Source organism: Apis mellifera, linkage group LG7 (assembly GCF_003254395.2).
Source record: "Apis mellifera strain DH4 linkage group LG7, Amel_HAv3.1, whole genome shotgun sequence".
Lineage (NCBI taxonomy): Eukaryota > Metazoa > Arthropoda > Insecta > Hymenoptera > Apidae > Apis > Apis mellifera.
In genome coordinates, this window is record NC_037644.1 from 664970 (window position 1) to 681977 (window position 17008).

The 17008-nt window shown below is 32.1% G+C and overlaps 1 protein-coding gene across 3 annotated transcripts in view; it reads right to left on the reverse strand.

Moving 5' to 3' along the window:
- The window catches only part of LOC412896 (octopamine receptor beta-2R), a 178039-nt gene that overhangs the window by 100660 nt on the left and 60371 nt on the right, over positions 1–17008 (reverse strand). Inside the window, exon 2 of one of the 3 annotated variants that reach the window (XM_006558068.3) lies at positions 1521–1562. The exons of 1 other annotated variant lie outside the window; for it this stretch is intronic. The gene's annotated coding sequence lies outside the window, so the exon portion shown is untranslated. Of the gene's footprint in view, positions 1–1520; positions 1563–17008 lie in introns of those variants that run through there. One more of the 3 variants, XM_026441960.1, reaches the window with a different exon arrangement.

Here is a 17008-nt window from a genome sequence, read left to right on the forward strand (position 1 = left end):
TAGTTTGCACACCTCGATTCATAAATCCTTCAAATTGACGCGAGATTACATATCATTGTTTTAAACGCCATTGAATTGTAAATCTTTCGAAACAAACATTTGCTTATTTACTCGAAATTGTAACTACCGTATTATCGGATTTCTTTCTCGCGCGTATACGATACATCGATACGATACATTAACTTTTTCCCTCTTTTATCGAAAAGGAAAATAAATTGCAGTGATAATGATACACGAGGAATAATAATATTAATTGATAAATCTTAATATAAGAATACGAGAATATATCAAGAATAATCAAGAATTTTAATCAAAATCAACAAATAGAATAATATAAAGCAACGAAATGCAGAGGAAAATATAAAATATATGTAATTAAAAAAAGGACAAATAAAAATTTAAAATTCTGAAAATTAAACACAAGTTTCAGATAATAACATCTGGGAAAGAGAATATTTGTACGATCTTTATTAAACGAATAAAATTATATCAACGATGATATAAGTTTCGAAACAATTGACCTTGGATTAATCACATTCTCCATCATTCTCGATCCATAATATCTGAATGGGTTAACGAGAACATTGACGAGTAGCAGACTCTGCGTCGGATGGAATGGCACGCTGCTTTTACTGGCCATCGTCCAAAAAAAATGCCAAAGAAGATTCGCACATGTATTTTGTTTCGCGAATACACGCAACAAATCCTCGTGCGGGCTTTTGACAAAAATAACATCGCTAAGGCGATCGATCTCGCGGAACGATTTCATTAAGGATCTCGTTATATTTATCGAGTGTACGTGTACTTTGATATTTTCCATCTTCCAAAAGTTTTGAATCGATATATCCCACGTGAAAAGCATAAAATATCGAATTACGTTTTATTACGTCTTCTTCTATAGAATTTGCTAATCATCAAATTAGCATATGCGAACAAATTTAATATTACAAATAATATTGTAATAAGTTGAAATAAAAGGGAAAAGTAGTTGGTCTTTTAGAAAGCAAAAAATAAATTCGATATTTATTTGTTTGTATTTTGTAATTGGTAAGTTTATAATTTATCGGTATTGAAAAATACAAAAGACAAGGATGGATGCAATCTGAAAATATTTAATTTCGACAGGTAACGTTAATTGAGTTGATATAGTGGAGTGACAATTTAAATTGAATCGACAATATTTTTAATATAAATTATATGTATTATTTAAAAATTGTTTATCGATTCGAGAAAACGAGGATATGGATAAAATATTTCCTAACGGGATTATTAAATGAAATAGAGGATTAGTGTTAATTATTCTAGATATTTCTTTATCTTTTTATCTCTAATAATTTAGAATATAAATTAATAATTTGTGTGATTTCCCTTTGAAAAGTACAACTTCCATTATAATTAATATACGTTTCGTATATGTTCTCTGTTTTCAATAATTCCTTATAAAATATCCTTTTTGGATAATTCATTTTCTTTAATCAATTAATTCATTTAAAATTCGTGAAATTCATTTGTTTACTCACCATAACGATTTCTCTTCCAAATTCGTACGAAATCTCTTGAATCTGGAAGGAAAACAATAAAATCGTTAACATTCTTTTTTGTCGTTACAGTAGTAAAATTTTAACGAAATTACGAAGAAGAATTAATTAGTAAATGTCAGAGGAAAATAAAAATGATTGAAAATCTGAAATTTTATATATTTAATATAAATATATATATAAAAATCGATAAATCAATTTTTATTTTATCTTTTCATTTCTTCTTCTTCAATTTATTTCTAGTTACCATCAATATATATTGATTTTTTTTCTCTTTCATGTATATCATCGTAATAATATTTATTAATTTTGCTTATGAATTTTTTCATTTATACTGTTTCTCGAAAATACGGAAAACATCGTAGAAAGAGAGAGAGAGAGAGAAATTATTTCTCTCGCATTTTACATGTACTTCACATTTACAATATTACGCTACTATGAATCATTACAGGCGTTTTTCTTGGACGATTTAAAAATTCGCATAAACCTGGATTAGGAGTCTGAATTTAGTAAGAGATTCGAAATAAAAATAAATTTAATATTTTGCATCCTTTCTAATTTATTTTGCATAATTTATTTATAGATGTAATAATATAAAAGTGAGAAAATAAATATTAAATACGAGAAGAAATAAAATCAAAATTTGAATAATGAATCATAAGTATACAAATATATATGTAAAAATCAAGAGTCAAATTTAATAAATGATATTTAAATGTATTTATTTGAAATTTACTCAATTTATAATAAATAAATAGAGTAAATATTAAATATTAGGAGTAAATGTTACAAATCATCAAAGTTTCTACAATAATCTGATCGTTTAATAATACACATTTCACAATATTTATATAATTTCGTATTTTTTCAAGATATTAATATTTATAGATAGAAATAGATGAATAATCTATATAAGTATTATATCTAATATTTCAATGTTGTAGTCACAGAATTTACAAATAGGATAAAATTTATATCTACGTGAAATTTGTGAATTTAAATTTCCTACAATATTGAATTTAGGTCAAGAGTTATATATAAAAATGAAGAGGAAAATAAATTCAGAATTTAGACACGAGGATAAAAAGTATCGTAAAAATTCGTGAGGTCAATAAGCGAAAATATCAAAGTATTTCGCGAAACGAGTTGAAATTCATACTCGGCGCAAGATTTTTGGATTTCCTGCAATAATTGACTTCAAATAACAAGATTTAATTATTTTTCCATACTTAAATAAAGTATTGAAACGGCTATCAAATACATTATTTTACTCGATTTGATCTTATTCTTGAAAAAAATAATCTTAAATAACATTATATATATTATAACACATGTTTAATTTTCTTTGCTTTTATATCTATGTATTGTATTTTATCTTTGTTTTTCACAAATGAAATAAAAAATGTCGATAAATTTTTCACAATAATAATGAACCGGAAAAGGCAATTTGAAGTTCGAAAATAAAAATTGGAAAATTCACATCTCGTCTACGAGACTCGTGGACATCGATTCGAACATTTTCTCAGTGACAGAAATCGAAATTCGCGCGGAAATCGCGTGACATTTGGAAATTTCGATTATTGCCAAAACCGTGTCCCTGTATTTTAACCTGTTTGAAGAACATTTATTTGGTATTCGAGTAATATATATATATATATATATATATTCGAGCTCGTTTATTCTGAAAACTGACACAACCGCTTTTTGTACAAGAATTAAAAAACATTAATCATGCTCAAAGGAAAGAAAAAGTGTTTCTCTTTTATCCTTGTCCGATTCATCGCGTTATTCTCTTTACTGTGAATTTAAATTGACGTAATTAATTGCTTCACTTCTTTGCAATAATTAGACCAATTCTTATTAAGTTATCCAAATGACTTTTCTTTGAAGTTTTCTAAAAAAACATGAAGTTAATAAACCAAAGAGTGTATGTAACAATTTAAAGAGAAATATTTATTATAAAATTACCAATACATCTGAAAATTATCAAAATTGTAAAGTACACGATATTCTAAAGAATCTAAATTTGTTACTATTGTTATTATTTTTATAAAAGATAAAATCGAAATGATTTCACCTTTTCAAATTGACGTTTTGTTATGCTCACTATGCTTTTTATACTAAAAAGAGTACGTTTCAACGAAGATATATAGTTTTGGAATAGATATACATCAAATCAAATATCACACAAAGCACAGATATAACAATTATTGATTATGTGCTTACAGAAAATTTTATTCTCACTTCTTCAATCTGTGACTATTATCTAACACACTTCTTTTTTATTTTCATGACACAAAAGGACGCATCTTCTTGAAGGGTATATCGGGTAATATCTCTCTTTAAAGAAACTCTGCGATGTACTACTCAGCCAAGCAGTGGTAATCGGCAGACACAAAGTCAGTATTTCTTTACATTTATTTTTTCTATTATTTACTTATTATTAATGTGCTGATCCACTTTTTATAGAAAGTAATAAATCATTCGTTGTTTCAGGTGGATTTGGAATTTGTTCAAATTGAATTTTTTATTTCATGATAATTATATAGACACGAATAATTTCAATGATCATGAAGTACACAAACAGTATTCTCCTGAACAACTTTTCTCATAAAATCCAAGATAATTGAAATTATTTAATTAAAATTTTATTAAGATTCTTACAAAATAATCTTTTATTAAATATACTATTAACATTATTATTAATATATTCATAGGACATTTTCAAAGGATCGAAGAAATAAAAGTAAACACGAAAATGTTAGTCAAGGCTTGTTTATTTAACTTTGATAAGAAATTCAAATTTTCATTAGACGAAACGAGAATGAGATAGAGAACGGGATAGCTTTGCGGCCAATTCACTCCATCTCCGTCAATCAATTGCTTATATTTTAAATAAGCAAGTCTGAAATGACATTTCCGTATTACACGTCAACTTCGATATTTGCTTTGACTTTTCGAGTGGTTCGAGCGTTCCGCAAATAATTAATCCTTTGCATGCATGGGGAGGGAAAAAAATTGTTTGAAACATTATCCAATGTATTTCATGGTCAATCTGCAATCTGATGAGATGCCATGTAATTACGTTATTCGTATTTAAGATTGGAGGAACATGGCATAATTATACGATGGTGAAACGGGAAAAAAGGGAAGAAAGAGAAAGGGAGAGACTTATCGGTAAGGCCATCTTGGCGTTATTTACAGCGTTTCCACGTTGTCCAATTTTCATCGTTCGATCGGAAATGAATATCGATCGATCATCGATCGGTGTAATACTCGTTTTCCACGTTCGCCGCTTTATCGTTCTAATTTTCTTTTTTTTCTCTTTTATCGTGTATTTTTAATGCCATCCGATTACACGTAATCGACACAGCGACGTGGAAAACAAGCATTATATCGATCGACATGGTCGGTTGACATTCATTTCCAATGGAACGACGAAAATTGGACGATGTGTAAAAAAGATTCAGCCGATATGCCAAAAGATGCAGATCTATTTATAAAAATGTGACAAGTTGGCCAAAGTATTGAGAATTGATAATAATTGTTCAATTTATTGGATTGAAACAAGGGCAATGAATCTTATTTGTCGTCGAAATAATAATACAACGGTAAATAATAAGACACTTACGAATTATTTATATCGAAACTGTGATATTAAGTTTCTAGGGTGTTAGGAAGGCGATGAGACGGTATGGTGGTTGCGTGAAATTACGAAAGTTCCCTTGTAAAATTAATGCCACGAACACGAGCATTGTCCCCCTGGCTGAGAATTAGAATGCTCTCGCAAATTATGAGGGATGGCCGCCTCGGTCTCCCGGGCGGCCATCTTTAAACTTCCACGATCCGTGTAATTAAGAATATTCGTTGAATTTGCCACGAAACTTGCGCGGGAACGTCTCATCAAGGAACATCTGTTCCTTACGAACAACTTTCTTTACTTCGACATCAAAGTTTCATGTATTTCGACATTCTATCGCACCATTCATAATTATTCTAACGGCGGGCAAAAGTCGCCATCCAGAATCGTATCGGTTCGTCAAATATCCGTTTACGAGCTTGAAAAATAATTAACTTTGAGAAATTTTGTCGAGATTAAAATCTTGTCGGTGTGCCATGCGTTGTATCGTGTGTTATTCGTTAATTTTGAAACGGGACGATGAAAATCGATGAACCATTATTTTCTAGCAAATTAACCCTTTTGCATTGTGCACCATGGCCAGCCATGTGTTAGCGTTATAATGTTGGGAAAAAAAAAAAAAAGAGAATAAAGGAAGGAAATATCAATTTGTTAGTTATTGAGACTTTGTGAGCAGTCAGCGTCAATAATGCTCTCTTTTTGAAATCTTTCGCTTCATTTTGCACGATGCATAATTCCTTTTATTTTCCTTTCCTGGGAAAGAAAGCAGTTTAATCCGTGCATCTTCAGAGATCAATTTTCAATCGGTTTTTATATACAAATTTTAACTCGATATCGAATTTTTTTCCCCCCATTTTTTTTAAATTGGAGAAAGAGAAAATTGCGTGTACACGTAAATTTAGAAATAAAACTATTCTTCGTCGATCTGAACGATGTAAAAAATTCAAGAAGGATTAATTAACGATTGATAAGAATTTATCAATTTTCGTGAGGCAGAGGATATTTGGAAATAGCATAAGCTTCCATCCGAAAACCGGTGTATTCGGTGTATTCACGATATATGGACGTTGAAAATCGCTTTTAGAAACTTTTCCATTCAAACGACTCGACGTTTCCTCGTTCGATTGCCTTCGTATTTCTCTTGGATTTTTCCAATTATTTCACACGTTTTATGGATTGTACAGATCACGTCCGTTCACGTTCAATTGGAATCAATCGGACAATCGTATAAAAATAAAGAAATAGGAAACTTGAATACGAGTAAAACGGGATTGCAAAAATGAAATTTATAAAATCGTATGTTTCATTGATTAAAATTGATTAAACGAGGAGTCGAGATGAAGAATTTCGTTCAAAGTTTTAAAAAAGAAAATTTATTGTTAAAAAAAATATCCTTACGGAGTCGATATTTTAAAGTTTGCATCGAACAAAAGCTTCGTGGAATTATTTATTGAACGAGAGGAAGATACAAGAGAAACAATACCTAATTGTTTTAAAACATTAATTATCCAGCCAAATTAATTATTCGAAAGAAAGAACAATTTTAAACAAACAAGCGGACAAAAATTGCAATCTTATGAATACAATCATCAATTTCTCTCAATTTTCACTCGAAAAATATTCGTTCACTTTCGTTTAATCCACCTAGATCTTAAAATTCCATTCCCCCTGAAAACCATTCACCCTGAAAAAAAGAAAAACCACAAACTTGATCGAACGATCCCAATTTAAACTCGCAATCAACCTCTAAAATCCATTATTTGCTTCGCACAACCCCTCCCCTCTCCCTCTTTTCAGTTAAGGAAACAACGAGACCGAGTAACAAGGCGGCCACCATTCGAAGAGCAAACAACGAAAGAAGAATCCGAGGCAAGGGGTAAAGTAACCACAGTGAGAGCAATGGAAGGGGTTGGAAAAATTCGCGGCACGTCGAGGGCCGAGGATTCGATAAATTCAGGGAGGGGGAGGGTAAACGACGAGGCGTGCCGACAGCGCGGCTCTGAAATCGTTTCGTCCGTGCTCGATCTGACGATAAATTAATTCGCGGCCGGGGGGGGGAGGAGGAGGAGATGCCTTTCGAACGCACGCCACCGATCGATCGCTTCGAACCGCCCCCTTAAGGAAAACCGAATCCGAAACCGACGTTTCTAAGCGAAAGGCTTAGATCGCGGATACACGCGATCGTAGGATTGCGCGTAGCATTTAATCGAGTGATTTGCTCGAGCAAGGTTCTTCTTTTCGTTTCTCGGTGAGTCGGATAATTTTATTCGAGGAGGATGAATCGATTCTTCGTATTTCTTATATTAAAGGATAAAATTTGAATGTACGAATTCTTTCTGAGAATGGAAAGTAAATGTAAGAATCTCGAAGATGGAATATCGATTAGAATTGTAAAAAAGCAGGATGCGAAGTAAGAATCAAATAGCTAATAATCAAGTAGTTATGATTATCTCGTGAAAGCGTAAAAATCATTTGTCGATCACATCTTTACTCATTTTTTTCCGATTCTATAAAAAGAGGAATTATATTGTAGATCAATGTTATTTGTATTCTTGCAAATCCTCTCTTCTTGAAAGTTGACGCTCTAAATTATTCGTCAATCGTATCTCTATCTCTTTTTATTTCTTCCAAAATTTCTGAAATTCGATGAAATTCAATCTACGATGAATTAATTAAACATCTTGGTATTTGATAAATAGAAAAATACAAAGGATAAATGGAAGGATAAATGGAAGTGGTTGAAACGGTAGGAATCATATTTTCTCGAACGTGAACGGAGAGATATATATTATTCGCAAATATTCGCGCGACCGGTTCGTTTATCAATTACAAACCTCAGGGAATAGTTGGATCAAGTTGACGAAACGTTTGTTCGGATCGAGTTGCTCGTTAAATGACCGCAGACACTTGCAACGTGTGAATAATGCAGGGGGATGTTTAAGACCAGAACTGCGTAAACCGATATGAATAAAATAATAGAGTAGAAGCACGAGGTTTGCGTTTCTGATATTACATCATGCATGCGTTGCGCAGACGTGTGTTTCGTATTCGATAATGTATGTAATTTGAAATAAACGTGGGAAATTTACTTGTTTCGTATCAAATTTAATTTTATTTTCCGCTTTAATTCCTCATTTTGATATTTGAAACAAGGTTGTGTTTTTCTCAAGCTCGCTTTATCTAAGAACATTCTTCTTGGGATTTCTTTGATCGAGGAAATGATAAATCGTTCCGATTTGTGCGACACAATATATATATATATATATATATATAGTTATATCAATCTTGGAAAAATCTCGAAATGATTATCCGACAGATCTAGACACTTTGACTTACAAGTCGTTTTATCGAGACGTGCTTGACAGTTTTGATTTATAGATGTTGATAAAGAAGCTCGAGCTGTTTACAAGCCTGTTATCGTTTTACGTGGATAAAACTGTCGGTCCATGGATATGTGTGATCAGTTGCCAAGAACGGAGAAAATTGAAAAAAAAATTGTATAATTTTTTCAAAGGAAACGATGTTGATTTGAGACGTAGCAACGATTATGAAATTAACTATGGGAATTTAATTCTCAAAAATATCATTTATTATCAATTTCATGACAATTTTATTTCACAACAAACTTTTTTCCATAATTTTCTAAGAAATCGATTGATCGAGTGAACGAAACTAAATAAATTAAAAGAATATATAATAATTATTCGGTATTATTTGAAAGCCATTTAATAATTAATCATTACTTATTCCGTTTCTGTCTAGTTCCTTAACATTCTCGATTCCTGAGAAACCTCCAACACTCGATATATCGAACCGATAATTTTCACGAAACTTTATCTTTGGCATCGTATTGCGTTAATTTCCTCAGAAATACGTTTCGTAAAGTTAGAAAGTTAAATATTCTTCCTCGATTTATTCGATATTATTAAAAATATATTAAAGAAAAATTTATATGGAAACTTGAATCTCAATTATTAAGTGGATAATAAATAAAAAAATTTCTTTTAAATTACCGAGAAAAAAGACGAATATTTATAGAATATCGTTGGGATATTAAACAAGTCGAAGAAACGAAATGAATTTTATAAAAATAATATTCAAATTTGACGTGATTGATGATATCTTAATGTAATTCGATCTTTAATATTCGATTTTAGTTAAATTCTGATCTCGAATCTAATCGTAATTGAAATTAATGAAAGATTATAAGAATGCTAGCAATTTCCATGTTGCATAATTTTCAACGATCCTCAACGAAACAAAGATCGTACCGTTTTCCATCTGTTTCTTTCTTTTCCTACTGTTTTTTTTTTTTTTTCAATAAATCTCGTATCGTAAAGAATTACAGAGATTGGAAAACGTCAAAATATAACTGGGTGGCCGGCTGTATCGTTTTTCAATCTTTGTTTTGAGGCTAGAATGGTTAGAGGATCGGCCTTTATCCCGCGACGTTTCCCATATTCGCGATATTTTTTCACGATGTAAAGTGAATGACGTTGGATATAGAGAACTGCCACTTCGAGCGGAATAAAATTGATTCCGATTAAGCAATCGTGCGTGACGACGTTTCATCTGAGGTCAAGCATGAAATTGTAAAAAAATTACTTGCGCGTTACTGAGATTCTGAAAATAAATTTAAACAGTTTTCTAATTATTACCAATTAAACAAATATTCAATTATATCAAGTAAAAGATAACTTTTACTTGATCAACTTCGATATCAATAAGATTGTCGTAATATTTTTCATATCTATCTTGCAATTTATCCCAAAACTCGAATTAAAATTAAACTTTGAACCGCTATAACTCCAAAGCTATTGACTTCCGGTGAACGGATGAAAGATCGTTAGAAGCGTGGAATCTTGTCCTTTAAAACGTTTTTTTATTTATCTCGATACGACTCTCAGTTGCCGAGATATCGTCGTGTAAAGAAAAGGGTAATTTTTAATCGTTTACTATCTCCATCCTTATCGCTTATTCGGAACTCTCGCTCGTACCTCGTCTCACTGACCTGTCCCAAACTCAGATCTCGCGATTCCTAGAAGACGTACGCATTTCCAGGAAGAAATATAGATCTCTCGATCCATTCATAACTGTATGGACATCTCATTATATCTTGGCAACCGATCAAGATATCGAGATAAAAGAAAAAGTGACTTGGATGGCTTTTCTCTGTTTTCCGAATAGGTTTTTTGACGAATCTTTTTCACGTGAAAATCACGAGTTACATCTCGATAAAAATTTAATTTTAAAAAATGATATTATACAATTATTTATAATTCGATTTCGCAGAATTAGATACAGAGAAGTATCTTATCAGTATCAGTTTCCAATCTCTTAAGTAGATGTTCTTCGGATATTTCTGAAAAAGTTTTTCATATGGATTGAATTATCGAAAACAATTTCCACAAAGCACAAATATCATAAGATTTACTTTACGACTGGCGTATACGTAATACCGACTTGCTTACGAGCCACGGGATCGTATCGATCTTCTTTTCTCTTCACATGCTTGCTATAACGAAAATAATAAATCAAACAAGAAAAATTATTCGAGGAATCATTCGTTAAAATTATTCATTTCGTAGATGAAATTCTAATATACTTTAACATTTTCACTTCGTTCGTACTTTTTACAAATATCAACATAATCGTATTCAGAAAAATGATCCAAGTATCACGAAAAAAGATCAATCTTCGAAAATTCCATTCAACTCGTGCAAACTCGATGTTCATTATCAAGCGATATTCGTCCCACCCCCTTCTATTCTCTCCATAAATCTCTCTTCTAAAACCGGATACATAAATTCTGCGGAGAACTGCAACTTCAAACTATATTTCAAACGTATCATCTCCGGTCTCGACTCGCCCAAAACGTCCTGTTCGATCCGCCATCCGGTCGATGGGGAACAAAAAAAAAAAAAAAAAAGGAAACGAACAAACGTAACCGGAAACGACGCATCGATTGATGGATATTGTCCTTGCACGACTCGAGACGATTCCGCTTCTCCCTTCGCGTTCTCCGCGCCAACAATGATGCACGGCGTGGCTGCACTTTAGGTAAAGACCACAATACAGCATTTCCTGCCGGTATTCCCGTGAGAAAGTGCATTCGTTCTCGAATACCATGCTCCATTTCCCACGAAAGAGCACTCTTTTCATTCTCTTTCCAACGACCTCGCCAAAGGAATTCCATCCTTGGAGAGCTGCTGCTGGCAAGCGTTTAGGAAGGGAAAAAAAAAAAAAACAAGGGACAAGGATCGAATGCCTGCCCTCCGATAATGCTGCATTTGTAAGGATTTTTAGAACGAAATTTATATTTCCATTGTATGCAAATGAGTAGTCTCTCTTGTATACGAACCGGCGTTTCATCTTGTTCCAATATTTTTTTTTTTTTATTACAATTCGAATCTCGAAGATACTGCATCGCTTATTTCGTGCAACGATGACGTATATATATATAAATATTTTTGGTTTATCGACACAGGATAAAGTTCTATAAATTCTATCTTTAATTTCATACCTCGATATTTTTAGAATCTTTCGTTTTCATATGATGATTTTAAAATGATTGCATTTGATGATACTTTTTAATCCTCGTTATTTCATAGATAAAACAATTGATCATCTATTTAAAAAAAGAGGATTATTAAACGCGTAACGGAACAAGTTTCATTTCCTTTTCTTGCTTAAACGTTTCGATCTCTTATCGAAACGTCTTCCAAACGTGTTCGAAACAACAAATCGAACTATTATACACGTTCCCTACAACGTTCTCGTGGATGAAAATGAACGATGCAATTAAAAGTTGGGGAACGTGTAGGGAAGCAAATAGGCTTTCGCCTGCCGATAAATCGGAAAGTTTCTCGTCTGCTCGAACTTCTCTCCGGTGTTACGACGGATGGTCACGTGATACACGCGGAACTTATCAGCCTGCTTCCGAATAAGAGCATTGTGAAAGCTAATTTAGGTTCGTTACGTGGCTGCCCCCGTGGCTACGCCGTCCTATGCCGGGACTAATTAATCGAATTGGACGGAACCAGCCCCGAAAAATTGCCTTCAAAGCCATACTTTTTTTGTTCGATTCGACGATGGAGCGTTCGGGAGCTATAGAATGAAATCATGATCGATAATCTCGTTAACGGGGGAGACAAAGGGAAGCAATTGTTTCTTCTGATTATCTAAAAATATATTCGGATAATTAATCGAAAGGTTAAGAATTATAGATGTCTTTTAAATTATATAAAAGAGAGGACGAGAGGAATCTTAATCGAACTCAAGATTTAGACTTTGAAACGTTAAACGTTTTTGTACATATGTAAAATTACAAATTGCAAAATATCGAAAATATTATAATTTTTCTAGAATAAATCACCCTTTCAGTTCCATTTCTTCCAATTACGTAAAAATTTCGTAAAAATTTATTAATCGAAGTCAAGATTTAAACGTTTGAAACATTGCAGATTTTCGCATATAAAATTACAAATTACAAAATATCGAAAATATTATAATATTCCTAGAATAAATCACTCTTTCAGTTCCATTTCTTCCAATTACGTTCGTAAAAATTTAATTTTTTGATTAAATTTCTACAAATACCGAAATATAGGCGTTATTATTAAAATTATTAGAATGGTGCGAAATTATATAAAACTCTCCATGCGAGAGGAATCTTAATCGAAGTTAAGATTTAGATTTTGAACGCTTGAAACGTTAAACGTTGCAAATTTTCGTGCATATATAAAATTACAAATTACAAAATATTGAAAATAATAAACGATATTATAATTTTCCTAGAATAAATCATCCATTTCTTCAAAAATTTAATTTTTCAATCTATTGTCGCATGCTGCATGTTTGTATTTGTTTAAATTTCTGCAAGTAACGAAATATAGGCGTTATTATTATAATTATTGGAATGGAAATTATATAAAAGTCTCCATGTAAAAAGAATCTTAATCGAAGTCAAGATTCAGACTTTGAACGCTTGAAACATTAAACGTTTTCGTACATATGTAAAATTACAAATTATAAAATATCGAAAATATTATAATATTCCTAGAATAAATCATCCTTTCAGTTCCATTTCTTCCAATCACGTTCGTAAAAATTTAATTTTTTGATTAAATTTCTGCAAATAACGAAATATAGCCGTTATTATAATAATTATTGGAATGGTGCGAAATTATATAAAAGTCTCCATGCGAGAGGAATCTTAATCAAAGTCAAGATTTAGATATTGAACGCTTGAAACGTTAAACGTTTTCGTGCATATATAAAATTACAAATTACAAAATATAATTTTCCTAGAATAAATCATCCATTTGTTCCAATAAAAATTTAATTTTTCAATCTATTGTCGCATGCTGCGTGTTTGTATTTGTTTAAATTTCTGCAAGTAACAAAATATACGCGTTATTATTATAATTATTGGGAACGGCGCGATCGAGCTTTTTCGATATTCCTTATTTCGTTCCATCCGAGAGATTCGCACGCCTGTGCGCCGCCTTTCTCATGCAAATATTTCCCGATCAATCGTATCTGCACAAAGACAACGCGATTCCTTTGTTTTTCAAACCCCTCCTCATCCCCTTGCTTCCAGTATATTCTAGGACACATTTCTCGTCGAGTAGCATCGAGATACACCCTCCCTTCTCTTCTTCTTCTTTCGTTTTCATACTCAAATATTCTTATAATATAATGGAAATTGTAAATCCACGAATCGAAAGAGAATCGAAAGAGAATGATATTTCTACCAATTTTCTGAAAAATTTGATATTTGATGCTTCTGCAAAAACGATATATCGATTTAGATTTTGATATAATTATTCGAACATCGCTTCTCCCCCACAATTTTTCCATTATTTTATTTTGAATTTACAAAGCTGGATACACGAAGGAGCGAAATAAATTGCAATTCTCGTCTCGGAATTTGAACTTGAAATCTCTCGAGTCCGCAGCTACTAGGCTATTAAGGTTTTCCAATATTTGCTGGTGATCCCGTATATTTCCCGCGGATGCATGTACAATTTCTATGAAAAATATTTTCAACGTGCAGCAAGCAAGCAAGCAAGCAAGCGTGCTCAATAATAATTCATAGAAAGCAATTTCGTAGCATCTATATCGGTTCCGCGCGGGAAAATATTATTAGAATTCGAAAGAAAAGGAAAGATAAAATAACTCTGTCTATGAATTACGATGGAAATTACTCGCGACTGCGATTCTAAAAATAACCGCGACACTGCGTAGAAAATTGTCTCGGGAGTCGTAGCTTGGACGTAGAATGGAGATCCACGTTTTATTAATACTCGCCTGGTTCACCCCTAAATTTGCATAAAACTTTGCAGAAAAAAGAAAAAGAAGAACGAGAGCACTTTGCCTCCTTGAATAATTTTCTTTGGAAGGGGAAATTGGAAAAGGCACGTAAGAAAAGGGTGGATGAAAGCTGGAATCATGAATGAATTATCGGGCGTAAAATGTTTCGGTGGTGAATGGAGGAAAAAGAGAATTCGTCGAGGAAAATGGAAGAAGTTGGATTTTTGTCGTCGAGATTCGAGAACGGCAATTCGTATTCAAACTATGACTGATGTCTTCTCCCTCGTCCCCGTAAACGCGGTGTCAGTTTACCTTGCGGAGAAGGGTTTCATTCGGTATGCAGCCATCTCCTTCGTCGCCGTGTGTGTGTGTATGTGTGTGTGTAACGAAAACGAGGATACACGCGAATTGAACGGAAGGCGAATGTTGTTCGAGCATACACACTCGAATCGATCAGGTATGCTGCATCCGGAAGACGAGCTTTTGCCTAAAACGTGGCTAGTGCTTTCAAATGGATAAATATCCGTGAAAGAAATTGCGCGGAATGCGAATAACGTGAGCGCGATACAAAGTGGAAAGGAGATGGTGAGAACGTCGAGAGGGAAAGGAATACGTTTCCAGATTAACCTTCAACTTCTTCGATAGACACGTCGTGTCGTATACACGCGTATAAAATTATTGGATAACGAGAATAGAGACAAGTTTGGAGAATTGAATTAGAGGCATTCGAGCCAAATTTAAATTTGAAGCGAGATGGACATTTCCTTTCGAGGGTGAGAAATTCAAACGTTTCGTGATAGATAATTTGATAAATACATTTTCAGGAAATACAGAATTTGTTTCTTTATTTTTCAAGAAATTTTCCAAGGGGTATATATATAAATCATAATAATATACGATTAGAATAACATTTCGAAGAATGGAAATAATTATATTTAAATATAAGGATGGAACGAAAATATTTATGTGTACTTAAGAAGCTGGAGAATCTTCTTTGAACAACTTTTTCCTGTTTGAGTAATTAAAGTGTCACGGTCAGTGATCATTCATACGGAATATCTCTGTTCAAATATTAAGTCACCGTAAGATACATAGCAATATCGGTGTGTCACTCGATCCCTGATGAAACGTCACAACGTATTTTTCCTTTGGATAAACTAGGATGCGTCGGTACAAGTGGAAAATATATTTGTAAGTCGAGTCCGATATAAAAGTTGATGCAAAAGTAATGCAAATGAATAAAATAAAATGTATAATTACAAACGAAATATATAGAAACGTTTAAATCGAAATCTTGCACGCGAATTGATCGAATTGTTTTTCGAATTTTGACCTCTCTCTCCTTAAAATGGATTTAAATTCTCCTGTTCTGGTTTGAATACTACGGAATATAAATTTCTCCGAAAATTAATTCCGATTTCGTGCCAAATATTATTCGTTTTCGAGAGATTCAAGAACATAAATATATTTGTCGAACGAACGAAGGCGAATCTGTATTGAAATCGTTTTGAAAATCGTTTCTCGAGGCTTTCAAAATATTATCGTTGCAATTTTATTACATTATTTCATCGTTGTGAATACAATTTAACATTAATGACATAAAGTTTTGTTTCAATATCAGTTCCAAATTACGCTTGGATCAACGTTATAATTTTTTAAATGTCTTTTTTTCGAAAAATATATTACTTTTATCATATTTGGCATCAATAATACAAATTCATATTCACTCGATGCAAAAATTTTCTTCATCAATCAAGTCAAAAAGTGATTTAATTCACTCATTTATTTGTCATTCAAATTTTGAAATAATTTAATCATTTCAAATTCGCAAACAATTGTAATTATGTTAATTACGATAATGGAAGAACGGAAATATTTATGAATTTATAATTTTGTTATTAATTTTTCTTTTTTTTTTTTTTTAGATTTTGTAATTAACATATATTAGAATTGTATTCAAAACGAAGGAAAGATTTTTGTACAATGGATGGCTCGTTCGAGCAGACGAAATAATTTAAATCACGATTGAAATTTAGTCGTATTTGTCAATCGAGATATTCATAGCATTGTGTAGATATATGAATTTATAATTTTGTTATTAATTTTTCTTTTTTTTTTTTTTAGAGTTTGTAATTAACATACATTAGAATTGTATTCGAATGTACAAAGATTTTTGTACAAGGAATGGCTCGTTCGAGCAGACGAAATAATTTAGATCGCGATTGAAATTAAGTCGTGTTTGTTGGTTATATTTGTTGGAGATATTCATAGCATCGCGTAGATATATGAATTTATAATTTTGTTACTAATTTTTCTTTTTTTTTTTTTTTAGATTTTGTAATTAACATCCGCATAGAATTGTATTCGAACGTACAAAGATTTTTGTACAACGGATTTCGTTCGAGCAGACGAAATAATTTAGATCGCGATTGAAATTTAGTCGTGTTTGTTGGCCGAGATATTCATAGCATGGAGTAGATAGTTCCTTGCCGGTATTAATTGTGAATTCGCCAAT